Here is a 22,535-nt window from a genome sequence, read left to right on the forward strand (position 1 = left end):
TCCCTGGACATTCCATAATATCTTTTGCGAATCCTTATGAGCTTATCTGTCTTTGCCTAAATATTGCTAGTCTTCAGGATTCTTTATTAGACCCTCATCTTCTCTCACACTTTATGGTAAACACTGACAATTCATCCACTTACTATACAATGATGATTAACAAATCTGTGTTTATGTGCCATCCTTGTTTCTCATTTGTTTCTGATGTAAAAACTATAAACCTGGAAAACAGCAATTACTCTTACCTTTCTCTTTTTCTACTCATTTCTGGTAGTAACTAAGAAAATCTGACTCCTAAATTTCTGTCAAAATCACATATATGAACTTCATATGGCTATTAAAATCCACCACTATTTCTTGAATTGCTTGATATAAATATTCCTAATTAATATCCCTGCCTCTTGTTTTATATTTTTAAACCAATTCTCTACATTGTAGCCAGAGTTATCTTCTTGTAACAGCTGTTTGATCATTTCACTACACTGCTTAAAACCATTCAATGTGCCCCTATTGCTTTTAGATAAATACCCAAATCACTATATCTGGCTTACAAAACTCTGCATGGTATGAATATTCCTCATGTGCTCATCACATCTCATCACTGACCTCTTTTTTCAATCTATATTCACCAAATTTAGTGACTTCAAAGACATGCTTTATCTTGCCTTCTTCACTGTCTCATCTTGTCATCTTTTACCTTGCAAATACCCATTCATCTTTCATGTTGCAGACTCCTCAAAGCAATCCTCAGTGATGCCCAAAATCCAGGTGAATGTTTTTCTATGACTTCGTGTAATATGCCTGGCTTCAAATACTATGTTATATATCATTTTTTCTTCCCTGTATGCCTTGCTTCCTTGAAGGTAGACACTGTACTTATTTTATTTGATGTTATAAATATAGTACATGATACAGTGCTTACCACATAGAAATCCCTCAATGAATATTTTTATTTATCCAAAGACATTTATTTAACAACTGCTATATATCAAACATTGTTCTAAGCACTTATGTTACTTCAATGACAAGGATCGCTGCCTTTATGGAATTTACATTCTAATGGGCTCCACCGACAATTAACAATAAGCATAATAAGTAAGTATTGTTATACTATGTTGGAACATGATACACACCACAATGGAAAAATCAAACGAACCAAAATTTCAAGCATGAAAAGATCAGGGAAAAAGAACGGATGAGAGAGGAAGGGATTGCACATAGTCCTCACAGAAAAGGTGAAAATTCAGCAAATATTTGAAGGATATGAGATATTTATCTATGTATATATCTAGGGGAAAAGTATTTCAGGGAGAAAATACAGGCTGAAAACAAATGCTTAAAATTAGAGTGTGCCTGTGTGTTTGAAAAATAACAAGGATCCCAGAGTGGCTGAAGCAGAGAGAGCAAGGGAGGAAATGAGAAAGGTAAAAGGGGTTACAGCATTAAAGGACTTTGACTTTTACTCTGAGTTAAATGGGAAAACATTGCAAAATTTTCAGCTGAGAAGGTACATAATCCTACTTATGTGTTAAAAAAATTACTCTGACATTTATGTTGAAAATAAACTTCACAGGTGCCAAAGTAAATTTATGTTTCCATCTTAGAAAGTGTATGAGTTTCCTATTGCTGCTGTGACAAATTAACACAAACTTAGTGGCTTAAAATAATGCAAATGAATTATCTTATAGCTCTGGAGGTCAGAAATTCTTAATCAGTTTTCTGGGGTTAAAATCAATATGTGACAAGGGCTGAATTTCTTCTGGAGGCTCCTGAAGAGAATCTATTTCTTGTCTCTTTTCTAGATTCTAGAGGTTGCCCATCTTTCTTGGATCGTGGCCCTTTTTCAAACAATGTTATCACTCCAACCTCTGCTTCCATCATCACATCTCCTTCTGTGACCCTGACCCTCCTGCCTCCCTCATATAATAACCCTTGTGGTTACCTTGGGCCCATTCACATAATCCAGGATCTCTCCATCTCAATACCTTTAATTTAATGACAAATTCAAAGTCTCTTTTGCCATGAAGATAACGTATTAACAGGCTTTGGAAATTAGGAAATTGACATCTTTGGCTGGGAGGCATTATTTTGCCTACCACGGAAGGCTTGCACTCTAAACTAAGAAAGAGTTTGTGGATGGGACCAGAGTTGTAGAAATGGATGCAATAGAAAGATGGATACCTAGATGTGGAAATAGATATAGTTTTTATTAAAGTAAAGCAAATATTTGGTAAAGTATATAAGATTAAGCATTTATTTAATGAAACTTTTGTGTATATATAAACACCTATTTAACACCTCTTAGACTGTGTTATAAAACATCTCCAGGTCCCTCATTCCTTGTCCCAGTAAACCACCCCCCTCAAAAAAACAAACAAACAAAAGCAAAAACAAAAAACAAAAGAAAACCCAAAAAACCCAAACAACAAAAAAAATCCACTATTTTGGCACCTATTAACATAAATTAGTTTCATCTATTTTGAAATTTATATAAACAAAACCATATAGAATATACTCTTCTGTGCTTTTTTTAATTCAAAATTATATATGGGAGATTCATCCATGTCATGGCTGAATATCATTCCACTTCATAAATATGTGACAATTTATCCATTCTATTCATAATATTCAGATTTGGGCTTTTATGAATAAGTATGGTATGAACATTCTTGCATGGATCTTGGGATGAATATGAATTTAGATCCTTTTCCAGACCATTAAAAATCAATTCCACATAGGTTATAAACCTAAATGTGAAAGATCAAAGAGTAAATATTCTACAAGCAAACATAGATTATTTTTACCATTCTATAGAAAGTTTTCTTAAACAGGAGACCAAAACCAGTAACAATAAACAAAAAGCCTGATAAATTGAATATATTTAAAAATAAAGACAACAGCATTTCTTGAGAAAGTGAATATGGAGTATGGGAGAGAGATGATCAGTTTTGTCCCAGGTTTGGCTTGAGTAACACAAATGTGGACTTCAGACAAGTTTGGTCTAGGTTTTTGGAGTTGGGTAGCCCTTCAATTTTGGACATATTGAATTAGAGATGTCTCTTAGATAGTCAAGTGGAGATATCAAATAGACAACTTGATATATGAATATAAAGTTTGTAAGAGTCATTTCAACTGAAGATATAATTTTGGGTATCATTTGCATATTAAAGCTATTTAAAAACATAAGAGTGTGTAAAATCACCAAAATGGTGAGTGTAGATAGAGATGAGAAAAAAAACAAGAAACTTAAATCTAGGATATTCCAGTGTTAAGAAGCCTGAGGGGGAGAAGGAGGAAAAAAAAGATATCAATAAAATAAGAAGACCAACCAGGCCTCCAACGTAAAGGAAGAATTTTATCATTGTCTAAGGAGTAATAGGTGTTGCTTTATGCTAAATAAAATGAAGGCTGAGAGTGTGGTTATATTTATAATAGCAGTTAAAGTGGAGTGATGGCAGCAAAATCCTGATTGGGAACCTTGATTAGAGAGTGAGATTAAAAGAATGAAAAGACAGTGAGTATAATCAGTGGCAAGTAAAGAAATGTGGTAGTATTTGGTGGACGAAGTATGGTCAGAGAAGTTATTTGTTTGTTTGTTTTAGCTTGGAGTTAACTGAAATTAACTAGTGTTGTGATTTTGTCAAAGAAGTACAACAAAGGGAGAGGAAGCCACAGGAGTCAAAAGTGTGTGAAAGGGAATTCCTTTAATAATTGAACATAGAAGTTAAACTAGCTAAGTAAGAGGGTGAAGACATCAAGGGATGTGGTATAATGAAAAGGTGATAGATCTTTTGATATGAAATACTAGTAGGGTAGGAGAAATGTTGGGTTAGGTTTGTAAAGTCAGTGAATTGTCAAGATAGGAGATGGCAATCAGGGGAAGAGATGCAGATTATAGAGTCACTGGAATTATTGGTAAAGACAAGATCTAGTTTATAAGTATGAAAGTTTAAGGCTGATGTAAGGTAGAGTACTGGATCACTGGAGGAAGGGAGTTTAAAAAGCATGAATCTAAGATATGGAAGTTTCATCTGTGATGTGTGTTTGGAAAGCATCCAGCATTTCTATGAGAGTAGTAGTAGTAGACAGGATGACAGTGAGCCAGGAGCTAAAAATCACTAAATAATAAGGATAAATGACTGAGGGGTTGTTAGTTAATTAGACAAATGAGGAGTAGTTATATATATCATCTAATGATACGAGATTCAAAACTAGATAATTTAGAAATAAGGAAAGGAGAATATCCAGAAAGCAGAAATGAGGGACAAAAAAGACACTTACTGCATCTTCAGGCCCAGTGGAAGAAGTGATACAGGAGGAAACACAGCCATGATTTTAGAGGACTTCTGGGGACACAATTTTCTTATAGGAAACCCAGATAGGAAGGGACAGGTTTCTATTAGAGCTAGAAAATTGGGGGAGAGTTCTGGAAAAAAAGTTAATGATATAGTGTAGAGAATAAGATTCAGGTTTGAGTGTAGGGTGAACCTCAGGAACAGAATTGGGGATGTACAGAGCTTCAAATGGATGGGATTGGAATATGAAAAGCAAAAGATGACAATATTTTGGGCCTCCTATATTTATGGTTAAAAACTAGGAATAAGTGCATGATATTAACGTTGATGAATTTAAGGAAAATATCAGTGAAGATACTTAGCTTGGGAACTGATGATGACAATAGAAAGACTAAGACCAGTGCACAGGATTACCTTTCGACCCCACTCTCACTCCCACCCTTCAACACTCACAGTGAAGTGTGAATGAATTAATGACTTAGGTATTAAGAAAATTGATCTTTTAAGAAGAAAAACCTAGACAATATTTCAAAATCAGATGGAATGTAATTTCACATAGGGGAAGCTGGGTATTTCTAGAAGACCAGTGGCTTTCAAGCTATCGAAGAATGGCTATTATTACCTCCCACTTAATATGAGAAAAGGTTTGTGTGACTGTATCCTTGGATACCTCCATAAAAAGGCATTTCAGGGATGGCAGTTATCTTAACAAGCCACAGTGTCACACAGATAATTCTTAGAGAAAACATTTCTAGTCAGCAGAGGTCAGCTCTGTTTCTAAGCAGCACATTATTCTTTTTTTTTTTTTTAATTATTAGCACCTTTAATTAATTAATTAATTAATTATTTTGTTGGCTGTGTTGGGTCTTCATTTCTGTGCGAGGGCTTCCTCTAGTTGCGGCAAGCGGGGGCCACTCCTTATTGCGGTGCTTGGGCCTCTTACTATTGTGGCCTCTCTTGTTGCGGAGCACAGGCTCCAGACGCGCAGGCTCAGTAGTTGTGGCTCATGGGCCTAGTTGCTCCACGGCATGTGGGATCCTCCCAGACCAGGGCTCGAACCCGTGTCCCCTGCATTAGCAGGCAGATTCTCAACTACTGCACCACCATGGAAGCCCCAGCACATTATTCTTGATTCCTAATGGGGACTACAGTCTCTCTTCCCTAACAGGGACTGAGATTCTCCTCCTGAGTCAATGATACCACTGTCTGGGATGAAGGAGAAGCAATGTTACATTTTTTTTTTTTTTTTTAGATTCCATATATATGTGCTAGCATACGGTATTTGTTTTTCTCTTTCTGACTTACTTCACTCTGTATAACAGACTCTAGGTCCATCCACCTCACTATAAATAATTCAATTTCATTTATTTGTATGGCTGAGTAATATTCCATTGTATATATGTGCCACATTTTCTTTAACCATTTATCCGCCGATGGACACTTAGGTTGCTTCCATGTCCTGGCTATTGTAAATAGTGCTGCAATGAACCTTGTGGTACATGACTCTTATTGAATTATGATTTTCTTAGGGTATATGCCCAGTAGTGGGATGGCTGGGTCATATGGTAGTTCTATTTTTAGTTTTTTACGTAACCTCCATACTGTTCTCCATAGTGGCTGTATCACTTTACATTCCCACCAACAGTGCAAGAGGCTTCCCTTTTCTCCACACCCTCTCCAGCATTTATTGTTTGTAGATTTTTTGATGATGGCCATTCTGACTGGGGTGAGGTGATACCTAATTGTTTTGATTTGCATTTCTCTAATGATTAGTGATGTTGAGCACTCTTTCATGTGTTTGCTGGCAATCTGTATATCTTTGGAGAAATGTCTATACAGGTATTCTGCCCATTTTTGGATTGGGTTGTTTGTTTTTTTGATATTGAGCTGCATGAGCTGCTTGTAAATTTTGGAGATTAATCCTTTGCCAGTTCTTTCATTTGCAAATATTTTCTCCCATTTTGAGGGTTGTTTTTTTGTCTTGTTTATGGTTTGCTTTGCTGTGCAAAAGCTTTTAACTTTCATTAGGTCCCATTTGTTTGTTTTAGTTTTTATTTCCGTTTCTCTAGGAGGTGGGTCAAAAAGGATCTTGCTGTGATTTATGTCATAGAGTGTTCTGCCTATGTTTTCCTCTAAGTGTTTTATAGTGTCTGGCCTTACATTTAGGTCTTTAAATCATTTTGGTTTATTTTTGTGTATGGTGTTAGGGAGTTTTCTAATTTCATTCTTTTACATGTAGCTATCCAGTTTTCCCAGCACCACTTATTGAAAAGGCTGTCTTTTCTCCATTGTATATTCTTGCCTCCTTTATCAAAAATAAGGTGATCATATGAGCGTGGGTTTATCTCTGGGCTTTCTACCCTGTTCCATTGATCTATATTTCTGTTTTTGTGCCAGTACCGTACTGTCTTGATTACTGTAGCTTTGTAGTATAGTCTGAAGTCCGAGAGCCTGATTCCTGCAGTTCCGTTTTGCTTTCTCAGGATTGCTTTGGCTATTCAGGGTCTTTTGTGTTTCCATACAAATTGTGAAATTTTTTGTTCCAGTTCTGCGAAAAATGCCATTGGTAGTTTGATAGGGATTGCATTGAATCTGTAGATTGCTTTGGGTAGTAGAGTCATTTTCACAATGTTGATTCTTCTAATACAAGAACATGGTATATCTCTCCATCTGTTTGTGTCATCTTTAATTTCTTTCATCAGTTTCTTATAGTTTTCTGCATACAGGTCTTTTGTCTCCCTAGGTAGGTTTATTCCTAGGTATTTTATTCTTTTTGTTGCAGTGGTAAATGGGAGTGTTTCCTTAATTTCTCTTTCAGATAGTTCATCATTAGTGTACAGGAATGCAAGGGATTTCTGTGCAATAATTTTATATCCTGCTACTTTACCAAATTCATTGATTAGCTCTAGTAGTTTTCTGGTACCATCTTTAGGATTCTCTATGTATAGTATCATGTCATCTGCAAACAGTGACAGCTTTACTTGTTCTTTTCTGATTTGGATTCCTTTTATTTCTTTTTCTTCTCTGATTGCTGTGGTTAAAACTTCCAAAACAATGTTGAATAATAGTGGTGAGAATGGGCAACCTTGTCTTGTTCCTGATCTTCGTGGAAATAGTTTTATTATTTAAACATTGAGGACGATGTTGGCTGTGGGTTTGTCATATATGGGCTTTATTATGTTGAGGTAAGTTCCCTCTATACCTACTTTCTGGAGGGTTTTTATCATAAATGGGTGTTGAATTTTGTCCAAAGCTTTTTCTGCATATATTGGGATTATCATATGGTTTTTCTCCTTCAATTTATTAATATGGTGTATCACACTGATTGATTTGCATATATTGTAGAATCCTTGCATTCGTGGGATAAACCCCACTTGATCATGGTGTATGATCCTTTTATTTATTTATTTATTTTTATTTTTTATTTTTTTGATCCTTTTAATGTGCTGTTGGATTCTGTTTGCTAGTCTTTTGTTGAGGATTTTTGCATCTATGTTCATCAGTGATATTGGCCTGTAGTTTTCTTTTTCTGTGACACCTTTTTCTGATTTTGGTATCAGGGTGATGTTGGTCTTATAGAATGCGTTTGGGAGTGTCCCTCCCTCTGATATATTTTGGAAGAGTTTGAGAAGGATAGGTGTTAGCTCTTCTCTAAGTGTTTGATAGAATTCGCCTGTGAGGCTTCTGGTCCTGGGCTTTTGTTTGTTGGAAGATTTTTTTTTTTAATTTTACTTATTTATTTATTTATTTATTTATTTTTGGCCGTGTTGGGTCTTCATTTCTGTGCGAGGGCTTTCTCTAGTTGTGGTGAGCGGGGGCCACTCTTCATTGCAGTGCACGGGCCTCTCACTATCGTGGCCTCTCTTGTTTGGAGCACAGGCTCCAGACGCGCAGGCTCAGCAATTGTGGCTCACGGGCCTAGTTGCTCCGCGGCATGTGGGATCTTCCCAGACCAGGGCTCGAACCCGTGTCCCCTGCATTGGCAGGCAGATTCTCAACCACTGCACCACCAGGGAAGCCCTGTTGGAAGATTTTTAATCACAGTCTCAATTTCAGTGCTTTTGATTGGTCTTTGTATATTTTCTATTTCTTCCTGGTTCAGTCTCAGAGGTTGTGCTTTTCTAAGACTTTGTCCATTTCTTAAAAGTTGTCCATTTTACTGGCATATAGTTGCTTGTAGTAATCTCTCATGATCCTTTATATTTCTGCAGTGTCAGTTGTTACTTCTCCTTTTTTCATTTCTATTGATTTGAGTCTTCTCCCTTTTTTTCTTGATGAGTCTGGCTAATGGTTTATCAATTTTGTTTATCTTCTCAGAGAACCAGATTTTAGTTTTATTGATCTTTGCTATTGTTTCCTTCATTTCTTTTTCATTTATTTCTGATCTGATCTTTATGATTTCTTTCCTTCTGCTCACTTTGTGGGTTTTTGTTCTTCTTTCTCTAATTGCTTTAGGTGTAAAGTTAGGTTGTTTATTTGAGATGTTTCCTGTTTCTTGAGGTAGGACTGTATTGCTAGAAACTTCCCTCTTAGAACTGCTTTTGCTGCATCCCATACGTTTTGGGTCATCGTGGTTTCAGTGTCATTTCTTTCTAGGTATTTTTTGATTTCCTCTTTGATTTCTTCAGTGATCTCTTGGTTTTTTAGTAGTGTATTGTTTAGCCTCCATGTGTTTGTACTTTTTACAGATTTTTCCCTGTAATTGATATCTAGTCTCATAGCATTGTGGTTAGAAAAGATACTTGATACAGTTTCAATTTTCTTAAATTTACCAAGGCTTCTTTTGTGACCCAAGATATGATCTATCCTGGAGAATGTTCCATGAGCACTTGAGAAAAAAGTGTACTCTGTTGTTTTTGGATGGAATGTCCTATAAGTATCAATTAAGTCCACCTTGTCTAACATGTCATTTAAAGCTTGTGTTTCCTTATTTATTTTCATTTTGGATGATCTGTCCATTGGTGAAAGTGGAGTGTTAAAATCCCCTACTATGACTGTGTTACTGTTGATTTACACTTTTATGGCTGTTACTCGATTTCTCCTTTTATGACTGTTAGCATTTGCCTTATGTATTGAGGTGCTCCTATGTTGGGTGCATAAATATTTACAATTGTTATATCTTCTTGTTTGTTTGAGCCCTTGATCATTATGTAGTGTCCTTGTCTCTTGTAATAGTCTGTATTTTAAAGTCTATTTTGTCTGATATGAGAATTGCTACTCCAGCTTTCTTTTGACTTCCATTTGCATGGAATATCTTTTTCCATCCCCTCGCTTTCATTCTCTATGTGTCCCTAGGTCTGAAGTAGGTCTCTTGTAGACAGCATATATATGGGTCTTGTTTTTGTATCCATTCAGCCAGTCTATGTCTTTTGGTTGGAGCGTTTAATCCATTTACATTTAAGGTAATTATTGATATGTATGTTCCTGTTTTCTTAATTGTTTTGGGTTTGTTATTGGAGGTCTTTTCCTTCTCTTGTGTTTCCTGCCTAGAGAAGTTCCTTTAGCATTTGTTGTAAAGCTGGTTTAGTGGTGCTGAATACTCTTAACTTTTGCTTTTCTGTAAAGGTTTTAATTTCTTCATCGAATCTGAATGAAATCCTTGCTGGGTAGAGTAATCTTGGCTGTAGTTTTTTCCCTTTTATCACTTTAAATATGTCCTGCCACTCCCTTCTGGCTTGCAGAGTTTCTGCTGAAAGATCAGCTATTAACGTTATGGGGATTGCTTTGTATGTTACTTGTTTTTTCCTTTCTGCTTTTAATATTTTTTCTTTGTATTTAATTTTTGATAGTTTGATTACTATGTGTCTTGGAGTGTTTCTCCTTCGATTTATCCTGTATGGGACTCTCTGTGCTTCCTGGACTTGATTAATTATTTCCTTTCCCATATTAGGGATATTTTCAACTATAATCTCTTCAAATATTTTTCCAGCCCCTTTCTTTTTCCCTTCTTCTGCTGGTACCCCTGTAATTAGAATGTTGGTGCCTTTAATGTTGTCCTAGAGGTCTCTGAGACTGTCCTCAATTCTTTTCATTCTTTTTTCTTTATTCTGCTCTGAGGTAGTTATTTCCACTATTTTATCTTCCAGGTCACTTATCCGTTCTTCTGCCTCATTTATTCTGCTATTGATTCCTTCTAGAGAATTTTTAATTTCATTTATTGTGTTCTACATCACTGTTTGCTTTTTAGTTGTTCTAGGTCCTTGTTAAACGTTTCTTGTATTTTCTCCATTCTCTTTCCAAGATTCTGGATCATGTTTACTATTATTACTCTGAATTCTTTTTCAGGTAGACTGCCTATTTCCTCTTCATTTGTTTGGTCTGGTGGGTTTTTACTTTGTTGCTTTGTTGCTTTACTTTGTTGCTTCATCTGCTGCATATTTCTCTGTCTTCTCATTTTTCTTAACTTACTGTGTTTGGGGTCTCCTTTTCACAGGCTGCATGCTCATAGTTCCCATTGTTTTTGGTGTCTTCCCTCAGTGGCTAATGTTGGTTTGGTGGGTTGTGTAGGCTTCCTGGTGGAGGAGACTGGTGCCTGTGTTCTGGTGGATGAGGCTGGATCTTGTCTTTCTGGTGGGCAGGACCGTGTCCGGTGGTGTGTTTTGGGGTGTCTGTGAGCTTATTATGATTTTAGGCAGCCTGTCTGCTAATGAGTGGGCTTGTGTTCCTGCCTTAGTAGTTGTTTGACATAGGGTGTCTAGCACTGTAGCTTGCTGGTCATTGAGTGGAGCTGCTTCTTAGCATTGAGATGGAGATCTCTGGGAGAGCTTTTGCCATTTGATATTACATGGAGCTGGGAGGTCTCTGCTGGACCAATGTCCTGAACTCAGCTCTCCCACCGGCCTGACAGCCGGCTGGAGTACCAAGACCCTGTCAGTCATATGGCTCAGAAGAAAAGGGAGAAAAAAAAAGAAAGAAAAAATAGAATAAAATAAAGTTATGAAAATAAAAAATTATTAAAAATAAAAAAATTAAAAAGTAATAAAAAAAAAAGAAAGAGAGAAGAGAGCAACCATACCAAAACACAAATCCACCAATGATATCAAGTGCTAAAGACTATATTAAAAAAAATAAAAAATACAGAGAGACAGAACCCTAGGACAAATGGTAAAAGCAAAGCTATACAAACTCACACAAAGAAGCATACACATATACACTCACAAAAAGAGAAAAAGGAAAGCAAATACATATATATATATATATACATATATATATATATATATATATATATATAAAGGAAGAGAGCAACCAAATCAATAAACAAATCTACCAATGATAATAAGCTCTAAATACTAAACTAAGATAAACAAAACCCAGAAGCAAATTATTTGCAGAAAGCAAATCCAAAGTCTACATTTGCTCCCAAAGTCCACCGCCTCAATTTTGGGATGATTTGTTCTATATTCAGGTATTCCACAGATGCAGGGTACATCAAGTTGACTGTGGAGATTTAATCCACTGCTACTGAGGCTGTTGGCAGAAATTTCCCTTTCTCTTCTTTGTTTGCACAGCTCCTGGGGTCCAGCTTTGGATTTGGCCCCGCCTCTGCGTGTAGGTCGCCTGAGGGTGTTTTTGTTCTTTGCTCAGACAGGACGAGGTTAAAGTAGCAGCTGATTAGGGTGCTCAGGCTCACTCAGGCCGTGGGGGAGGGAGGGTTATGGAATGTGACGCGAGCCTGCAGCGGCAGAGGCTGGCGTGACGTTGCTCCAGCCTGAGGCGTGCCCTGTGTTCTCCCGGGGAAGTTGTCTCTGGATCCCAGGACCCTGCCAGGGGCAGGCTGCATAGGATCCCGGGAAGGGAGGTGTGGATAGTGACCTGTGCTTGCACACAGGCTTCTTGGTGGCTGCAGCAGCAGCCTTAGTGTTTCATGCCCGTCTCTGGTGTCTGCACTGATACCCGTGGCTCGCGCCCATCTCTGGAGCTCTTTTAGGCAGTGCTCTGAATCCCCTCTCCTCGTGCACCCCAAAACAATGGTCCCTTGCCTCTTAGGCAGTTTCAGACTTTTTCCCGGACTCCCTCCTGGGTAGCTGTGGCACATTAACCCCCTTCAGGCTGTGTTCACACAGCCAACCCCAGTCCTCTCCCTGGGATCTGACCTCCGAAGCCCGAGCCTCAGCTCCCAGCTCCCACCCGTCCCGGCCTGTGGGTGAGCAGACAAGCCTCTCGGGCTGGTGAGTGCTGGTTGGCACCGATACTCTGTGTGGGAATCTCTCCGCTTTGCCCTCTGCACCACTGTTGCTGCGCTCCACTCAGTGGCTCCAAAGCTTCCCCCCTGCCCACCCCTTGTCTCCCCCATGGAAGCAGTTTCCTAGTGTGTGGAAACTCTTCCTCCTTCACAGCTCCCTCCCCGAGTTGCAGGTCCTGTCCCTATTCTTTTGTCTCTGTTTTTTCTTTTTTCTTTTGCCCTACCCAGGTACGTGTGGAGTTTCTTGCCTTTTGGGAAATCTGAGGTCTTCTGCCAGCAGTTCAGTAGGTGTTCTGTAGGAGTTGTTCCCCATGTAGATATATTTCTGATGTATTTGTGCAGAGGAAGATGATCTCCACGTCTTACTCCTCCGCCATCTTGAAGGTCTGCTAGCTGTTTTTGTAAATTAAGATGTTACAGAGTAGCTTTTTCTGCAGGTTGTTTTCAGCAATAAATGCACCATGTTGCACTGTGATATCGTACTTTCCCTTGAAAGTCTAAACTAACTTTCATTTACAATGACTCTCATTTTTTAATACTTTCTTGCACTGTTAAATTCTAAACATTAAATGTCAAGCCTTAAACAATCAGCATCAACATGTATTTTACTTTCCAAACTTGAGCCTATTTTAAAGGATTTTTTAAGGTAAAAAGATGTTTTGTGGTTATAATCTAATCTTGAGTACAAAAAATAATCTGTGAATTTTGGCTCTACCACTTAAAAGCTTTTAAAATTATAATTTGCTCTATATCTAACCTTTAATTTATTTCTTTTTTTTAAACAGGAGTTTATAATAATATTGTGCTCAATCATTTGTCCAATAAATATTTATTGAACAGTGACTATGAGCCCAGCACTGTTATAAGGTCATGGAGTGAACAAAACACACAAAGGCTTTTTATTATAGTATTTATATTTTACCAGACCTAGAAAGAAATGAACAGATTACTATGTAATATGTCAAGTAATAAGAGTATTATAAAGGAAAATAATGCAGGGAAAGGAGAAAGAAAATTATGGAAGGTATTATTTTAGTTGGAGAATCCAAGAAAGCTTCTTTGAGGAGGTGATGCTTGAGCAGATATCTAAATAAAGTGGGCAGTGAATCGTACAGGCAACCATCAGAAAACTAGTCTAGTGGAGGAAACAGGGAAACAGCAAGTGTAAATTCTCTGATGTGGAACACTGAGGTTTCAGGAAAAGCAAAACAAACAAACAAACAAAACTAGTTTGACTAGAGTGATCAAGGAAAGCATTGTAAGAGTTGAGGAAGGAGAGACCTAGTTTAATGACGCCTAACAATGATATAATTTGGGGCAGTTCTCCTAAGAATTGTAAAAAAAATATTACAAGTACAAATTATATATGAAAGTATTTAATTAGAATGAAAAAAATTAAAACTGTTATAAATTTTAAAAACATAAAATACCACAAATATTTTCCCACATAACACAAATAAACATAGCCTTGTTCTCTGTGGCATCTTCAAGACTTTTTAGGATTTTTCATATATAGACATGTCTCAGATATACTGTGGGTTCAGTTCCAGACCACCTCAATAAAGCAAATATTGTAGTAAAGTGAGTCACACAATTTTTAAAATTTCCTCTTGCATGTAGAATCATGTATACACTAATAATCTAGTCTATTAAGTGTGCAATAGCATTACACATTGTTTACAGAAACAATGAACATACCTTAATTAAAAAATACTTCATTGCCAAAAAATGCTAACTGTCATCTGAGCCTTCAGTGAGTCATAATCTTTTTGCTGGTGGAGGGTCTTGCCTAAGTGTTGATGGTTGCTGACTGATCAGGGTGGTCGTTCCTGAAGGTTGGGGCGGCTGTGACAACTTCTTAAAATAAGACAACAATGAAGTTTGCCACATCAATTGACTCTTCCTTTCAAGAACAATTTCTCTGTAGCATGCAATGCTGTTTGATAGCATTTTAGCCACAGAACTTCTTTCAAAATTGGAGTAAATCATCTCAAACCTTGCTGCCACTTTATTAACTAAGTTTATGTAATGTTCTAAAAATGTCCTAAAAACTTTGTTGTCATTTCAAGAATCTTCACAGCATCTTCACCAAGAGTGGGTTCCATCTCAAGAAAGCACTATCCTTGCTCATCCATAAGAAGCAATTCCTTATCCTCATGAGATTGCAGTAATTCAGTCCCATCTTCAAGCTCCACTTCTAATTCCAGTTCTCTTGCTATTTCCACATCTGCCATAACTTACTTTTCTGAAATCTTGAACCCCCCAAAGTCATTCATGAGGAGTGGAATCAACTTCTTCCAATTAACTTCTTGTGAATGTTGATATTTTGACCTCTTCCCATGAATCATGAAGGTTGTTAATGGTATCTAGAATCTTTTCCAGAAGATTTTGCCTAGATCTATCAGAGAAATCTCTATGCATGGCAGCTATAGCCTTACAAAATGTATTTCTTAAACGATAAACCTGGAAAGTAGAAATTACTCCTTGATCCATGGGCTGCAGAATTGATGTTGTGTTAGCAGGTATGAAAACAACATTGATCTCGCTGTATATCACTATCAGAGTTCTTGGGTGACCAGGTGCATTGTCAGTGAGCAGTAATATTTTGAAAGGAATCTTTTCTTTTTTTTCTGGGTAGTAGTGGGCTTAAACTATTCAGTAAACAGCGGGCTTAAACTATTCAGTAAACCAAGCTGTAAACAGATGTGCTATCACCTAGACTTTACTGTTCCATTTATACAGCATAGGCAGAGTCATTTTAGCATAATTCTTAAAGGCCCTGGGACTTTCCGAATGGTAAATAAACACTGGCTTCAAGTCACCAGCTGCATTAGCCCTAACAAGAGAGTCAGCCTGTCCTTTGAGGCTTTGAAGCCAGGCACTGACTTCTTCTTGCTACCTATGAAAGTCCTAGATGGTGTCTTGTTCAAACAGAAGGCTGTTTTGTCTTCATTGAAAATCTGTTGTTTCGTGTAGCCACCTTCATTAATGATCTTAGCTAGATCTTCTGGATAACTTGTTGCAGCTTCTACATCAGCACCTGCTGCTCCACCTTGCACTTTTATGTTAGAAGTACAGCCTCTTTCCTTAAACCTCATGAACCAACCTCTGCTAGCTTCAAACTTTTCTCTTGCAGCTTCCTCACCTCCCTCAGCCTCAACAGAATTAAGGAGAATTAGGGCCCTGTTCTGGATTAGCCTTTGGATTAAGGGAATATTGTGGCTGAGTTGATCATCTATGCAGAACACTAAAACTTTCCCTATATCAGTAATAAGGTTGCTTTGCTTTCTTATCATTCACGTGTTCACTGGAGTACAACTGTTAATTTCCTTCAAGAACTTTTCCTTTGCATTCACAACTTGGCTAACTGGCACAGAGGTCTAGCTCTTGGCCTACCTTGGCTCTGGACATGCCCTTCTCACTAAACTTAATCCTTTCTAGCTTTTGATTTGACTCTTCCTTTCACTTGAACACTTAGACACCATTGCAGGGTTATTAACTGGCCTAATTTGGACATTGTTGTGTCTCAGGGAATAGGGAAGCCTGAGGAGAGGGAGAGAGATGTGGGAATGGCCGGTCAGCGGAGCAGTCAGAACACACACAACATTTATTATTAAGTTTGCTGTCTTATACGTGTGTGGTTCGTGGCACCCCAAAACAATTACAATAGTAACATCAAAGATCACAGATCACCACAGCAAATAGAATAATAATGAAAATGTTTGAAATACTGCGAGGATTACCAAAATATAACACAGAGCTGTGAAGTGAGCAAATACTGTTGGAAAAATGGTGCTGAAGGACTTGTTCAAGGCAGGGCTACCACAAACCTTCAATTTGTAAAAAATGCAGTATCTGCAAGGTAAAATAAAGTGAAGCACAATAAAATGAGGTATGCTTGTGTTCATCCAGTCTTTAAGCTCATCAGATGTTAGTAATGTCTTTCTTGTTGAAAGACAAGTTACCAACAAAACAATATATCCAAACCTTGCTTTTGGAAAAAAATCTTGGAATGATCTGATATATTCGACAATTCTTATTAAAGAGCCTCAGTTTAGGGGGCTTCCCTGGTGGCACAGTGGTTGAGAGTCTGCCTGCCAATGCAGGGGACACGGGTTCGAGCCCTGGTCTGGGAGGATCCCACATGCCGCGGAGCAACTAGGCCCGTGAGCCACAATTGCTGAGCCTGCGCGTCTGGAGCCTGTGCTCCGCAACAAGAGAGGCCGCGATAGTGAGAGGCCCGCGCACGGCGATGAAAAGTGGCCCCTGCTCGCTGCAACAAGAGAAAGCCCTCGCACAGAAACGAAGACCCAACACAGCTAAAAATAAATAAATAAATTTATTTTTTAAAAAAGCCTCAGTTTAAACCCATCTGTTTTGTTCTCTGCAAATATAAGTGGGATAACAAAAATAAAACAAAAACCAAACTGGCTTTCCATGAAATCACTGCTTATAGTAAAAGTCCATAATAAAAGAATCATCATACTTCTCAAAGAAGTACACAGAATTAAGTTGCTTCCGACTTTCACAAGTACTCTCTTGATCAGCCAAGTAGTAGCTGTCTTTATAATATTTTCACTTTTGTTATGCTTATAATTTTCCAGTTTGTGTGTGTCCTGATCATTTTTTTTCTGCTCATCAATTATCATTTCATTATCTATAGTTTCTTGACTATGATGATGTTTTTCATTACTTTTACTTCTTATGATTTTGAACACTAGAGTTTTTTTAGTTCAATTGCAGTATAAAAAGTGAGTCTTTTGATACTTTGAAATTTTTTAACTTTTTATTCCTATTTATGCCTTTGGTTTCTATAATGTTTCTTTTCATATTCAAATGTTGGTATAAATGATAATTATGAAATATGTAAAAACTAATATGAAGTTATGACATAACAAGAGCTTTTAAAATTTTGACCACATTGTAATGAGCTATGTAATCAAATTTCTCTCACACCATAAAAGTTGATTTATTAATAAATAGATATTGGAATTTTATTGCTGGTACAGTTGTTTTTCAATCAGTTTCAGTTTTTCAATCAGTTTAGATGGAATTTTTTTTTAATTAAATCTAACAAAAACAGAAAAACAAAGAAGCAAAAGGAAGTTATACAGAATTATTACTGAAAATATAGCCCATAGAAAACAAATATTTAAAGCAATTTAAGCTTAATCCTGAAATGAAGAAAGCCAATTTTTGATTAAAGGACCATTTTCTCTATATTTCTATTTTATATCTATTCTGTTATGAGAATAAATCTGTTATTTCAGAGTAAATTCAAGTCTGAAAACAAGTATTAAAAACTAAAAGCTTGGGGTTTAGTGCCCATGCAGGGAAAGATGACATACTTCAAGCTTACATGATTCAAAATAATTTGGATTTTATATTTTTATATAAAACATCTTGTTACTGTTAAAGTCTATTGTTCCACTGTTGAATATTTTTTAATGTGCATCCTTTTCATATATTTCTGTCTGCAAAGTAAAGGCATTTTATTTGACTACAGGTTTAATAGAAATATTTTGATGCCTTTTGCTAAGTGTTAGCTTGATCTTAAACAGCATTATAGCAAGGACTGTACCAAAAACAAGCACAGTAAAATTGCCACTGTCATTGATCAAGCCCCACAATCCATTGATTCTCTTAATAAATATTTTTTTAATGCCAGGTAATGCTATGTTTTAGAGATAAAAGAAAAATAAAGTCCTTGGGTATAGTGAATAATAGGAAACAACATATGGCATGAGAATCAGAGAGTTCAGAGAACTGACCTGTCAACAGAGAAATGTGAAGAATTTTCCTGGAGGATCTACCATGTATAATTTAAAAATAAGTAGGAATTAGACAGATGAAGGAATAAAAAAGGAGTAGATTATCCCAGAGAGGGGAAACATCATTTTTAAAGTCTTAAAAGTGAGAGATTTTTATATTCAAAGACCAAGTCAGTATTCCTACACTACAGAGTGTGTGAAGCTGCTTGGAAGATAAACATACTTTGTATACTACTTAGGAATAAAAATAATGAATTTAGACTTAAACCTAATAGTTATGGGGGGCCATCTAAAGACCCAAAGCAGTGAAGGGATGTATCCAAATACGTGCCATACTCTCTAGGATTTCATATCCTCAAAGTACTTAATGGACATTTAAACAGTTGTCTTCCCAGCACTCTCTCCTTTGTTTACTGGAGAGCCAACAGCTTTCACCATCTCCCTGGGTATTTAGAAACTGACTTCACACATCATTTCACTATTTAAAACAATTAATTTTTCCAAGGTGAGGCAGTTGACTCAAACTGGGGAAATTACAGGATCCTCTCTCCCATACACAGTCATTGTACATTGGACAGTAAGTGATCATTGATTCAAGGATACTAAAGCAAATCCCAATGGTCAGTGCCCCTCTAAAAGGGAGGTTAAAATGGCCTCTTTCAGGAATCATGTTTTACAACGTGTGACAGAAGCTGTTCTGTAGTAAATAATGAAAAAATTTGACATAATGCTGTGATGAAAGAGAAAGAAAGAATCCTCCCTGGCAAACTATGCCCCAGTTCTAGTTGTCCCTGAAACCCAACTGCATCTCTGCTCTTATACAATTTTGCTTCTTTGACATATCACTGTTATCACTGTTCACTTAATTTCCCCATTTGTAAAAGCTAGATTTTTGTTTTTTGTTTTGTTTTTAGTTTCTTTTTTGCATTTTATATACAAAACACCTTGATAGTCACAGTCACTGAAAAATTGATGTACTCACAGGAGAGCCACCAAACTGCTGAAGTTTCTAAGAAGCTTGATAAGTAAAACAGAATTGAAAAAGTAAAGATGATTTACCTAGATAAGAGATGACTTGAGCATTATGGAATAAAGCAGAGTAATAGGCTAGCAATAAAATAAGTGAAGATTAGTTGTGGGTGGCTATGGGTATGACTGCTGCTATGAAACCTTGACCAGAAATGATGATCCAGGAAAAAGTAAACAAATTAATGAAAGACATAAATTTACAGATTCAACTTCAATGAGCCTCACTCAGCATAAACTCAAACAAAACCATATGCAAACATATAACAACAATATACAAAGTGAAAAAAAAATTGAATGATCATGCATTTCCCTCAGAAAACAGTGGAAGAATATCTTTAAAGTGATGAAAGACACTAATTATCTATCCATATTACATACCTTTCAGGAAGGAAAATTACACAAGATGGAAAATAAAAATTTTAGGAATAAAGAAAGAGCAACAGAACTGGTAAATGTCTGTGTAAATATAATAGAGTATTTTTCTCTTAAGTTTAAAAAAAATTGTATACATGTTGAAAGAAAAACAATAAAACATGGTCAGAGAGTTTAATGTATGGCATACAAAACACAAACACATCACAACCGTAACATAAAGTGGGTAGGGATAAGGGATTTATATGTTTGAAGCCCAAGAAATATTTCCCAACTAATTTTATGAATTTGGCATTACCCTAATACCAAAACCAAAGACATTACAAAGAAATAAATCCACAGACCAATATTTCCTACGATATGAGACAAAAACATGCTCAATTTCATTCTCTATAAATCAAATCCAGCAATATATAAAAAGGATAATATATCTTAACCCTGCAGGTGGGGGTTGGGGTGGGTTAATCCTGGAATGCAAGGCTGGCTTAACATTTAAAAATAGTCATTGTAACTAATTATGTTCAATGATTAAGTAGAAAAAAAATCACATGTTCTTATCAGTAGATGTAGAAAAAGCATGTGACAAAATCCAAAATGCATTCATAATCAAAAACTAGCAAATAGTAATAGAAGGAAATTTTCTTAATGATGTAAAAGGAATCTAAAAAAACCCCAGAGCTGACATCTTACTTACTGGTGAAAAACTAAGTGATTTCTAATCAAGATTGTGGATAAGGGAAATATGTCTGCTTTCACCATTCTTTTCAACATTGTGCTGAAAGCTCAGTAAGGGCAGTAAGGTAAGAAAAAGAACTTAAAGAAAAATTTGAAGTTGAAAGGAAGGAATAAAACTAACTCTATTTCCCATAGGAATAAGCGTTACTCAAGTGAATTCAAAACCTATACATACACACACACACACACACACACACACACACACACACACACAGATACACACAATATATGTGTTCATAGCAGCTTTACTGGTAATCATCAAAATTGGAAACAACCCAAATGTTCCTCATGTGAAGAATGGCTAAACTAGTCCATCCATACAATGGAATACTACTTTGTTGTAAAAATAAAAACAAACAAACTACTGATGCACTTACCAAAAGGGATGAATATCAAACACATTAAGCTAAGCGATAGAAGCTAGACACAAAAGGTACATAAAGTATGATTCCATTTATATGACATTCAGGATGATCCCACAGTATAGGAACTAAGAAAAGATCTGGGGTGAAGGATGAGTAAGGGTTTGACTACAAAAGGAAAACACAAGAAAATCTTAATCTGGGTGGGGTGTAATGGAATTGTATCTTCATTGGGGTGGTGATTATGTGATTGTCAAAACTCAGAGAACAGTACACAAGAAAATAAATTTTGTTACATGCAAATTAATAATTAGTACAGAGAAGTTGTAAAAATATTTTGTAATTTGTCCAGGAAACACTTTTTACATCTTCTTTCTTCTTGTCAATGCTAAAGGCAAAGATTAATTAAATGAGTCTTTAAACTTTCTACTGTAAGTGAATACAGCACATATTACTTTAAATTGTTGTAGATATCAAAAGTCAAAAATTTAAATTTATACCACATATAATAACAAAATGCTTTCTCTCTCTTTTTCTTTCTATTCTGAGTCTTGTATCTTTCATAATCTTAACATTAGAGATGTTCTAAGGCTAAAGAGGCCAAGGCTTTGAGGTGCATTCCTTTAGATGTTAAAAAGCCTGAGAATACAAAATGAATATTTAGAAAACTAAATCATAGCTGAATTAAAAATAACTTCTCTTAGCAGTGAAACAAAGCTGAAAATGTTGAAAATTCATATATTTAATTCTTTCTGTGGGAAAATAAACAGCAATAATAGGTATACTGTAATTAGGTCTTTCTAATTATTTCATGTCTTGGTTAGTTTGGGCTGCTATAACAGAATACCATGGGTGGCTTAAACAACAGAGATTTATTTCTCACAGTTCTAGAGGCTGGGAAGCCCAAGATCAAGATGCCAGACAAACATTGTTTTCCGACTGTATAATGACTTGCCTGGACTAGTTATTTAAAGCTTGCCTCTCCTGCAGTATCTGGCAGTTTCTTCTTTGCATTTTTCGAGATACATTTCTATGCCTTCCCGTTTGCAAGCACTATTTGCAAACATTTCAACTTACTACACAGCTTCAAAATCAGAAGTTTTAGCTCTAAAATGTTTGATTCAAAATTACCAATATTTGTTGACGATAATGATTCAAAATTTGGAGTATTAGTGACATAAATTGTTGACATGTTGAGTTACTAAGTAGTTTTAGAAAGGCTCAAACTTTTCTGATTCCTCATTAGTGATGAGTGGCAGACAGAAAATACAATCTTTCATGTTTTAGTTCAACCTACTGCATTATTTTTTGTAAGTTCAGCACTCTGTTTCATATCTATCTATATCTGCTATATATTTACATGTTATATACATTGTACATTCATTTTATATGATGCTATATATAATTCATATCCATAAAATTTGGCAAAACTTCTATTTTATATCATACAATGCCCTAGGTTTTGAATGAAGTTATGACTTAAACCTATGTCAAGTGTATCTTTTTCATAGATCCCTTAATTTAAAAAGAACATGTTTTTTGGGCTTCCCTGGTGGCGCAGTGGTTGAGAATCTGCCTGCCAATGCAGGGGACATGGGTTCGAGCCCTGGTCTGGGAAGATCCCACATGCCGCGGAGCAAGTGGGCCCGTGAGCCACAGCTACTGAGCCTGTGCGTCTGGAGCCTGTGCTCCGCAACAAGAGAGGCCGCGATAGTGAGAGGCCCGTGCACCGCAACGAAGAGTGGCCCCCGCTTGCCACAACTAGAGAAAGCCCTCGCACAGAAACAAA

Source organism: Balaenoptera borealis, assembly GCF_965194805.1.
Source record: "Balaenoptera borealis genome assembly, chromosome: 1".
In the NCBI taxonomy this organism is placed as follows: Eukaryota; Metazoa; Chordata; class Mammalia; order Artiodactyla; family Balaenopteridae; genus Balaenoptera; species Balaenoptera borealis.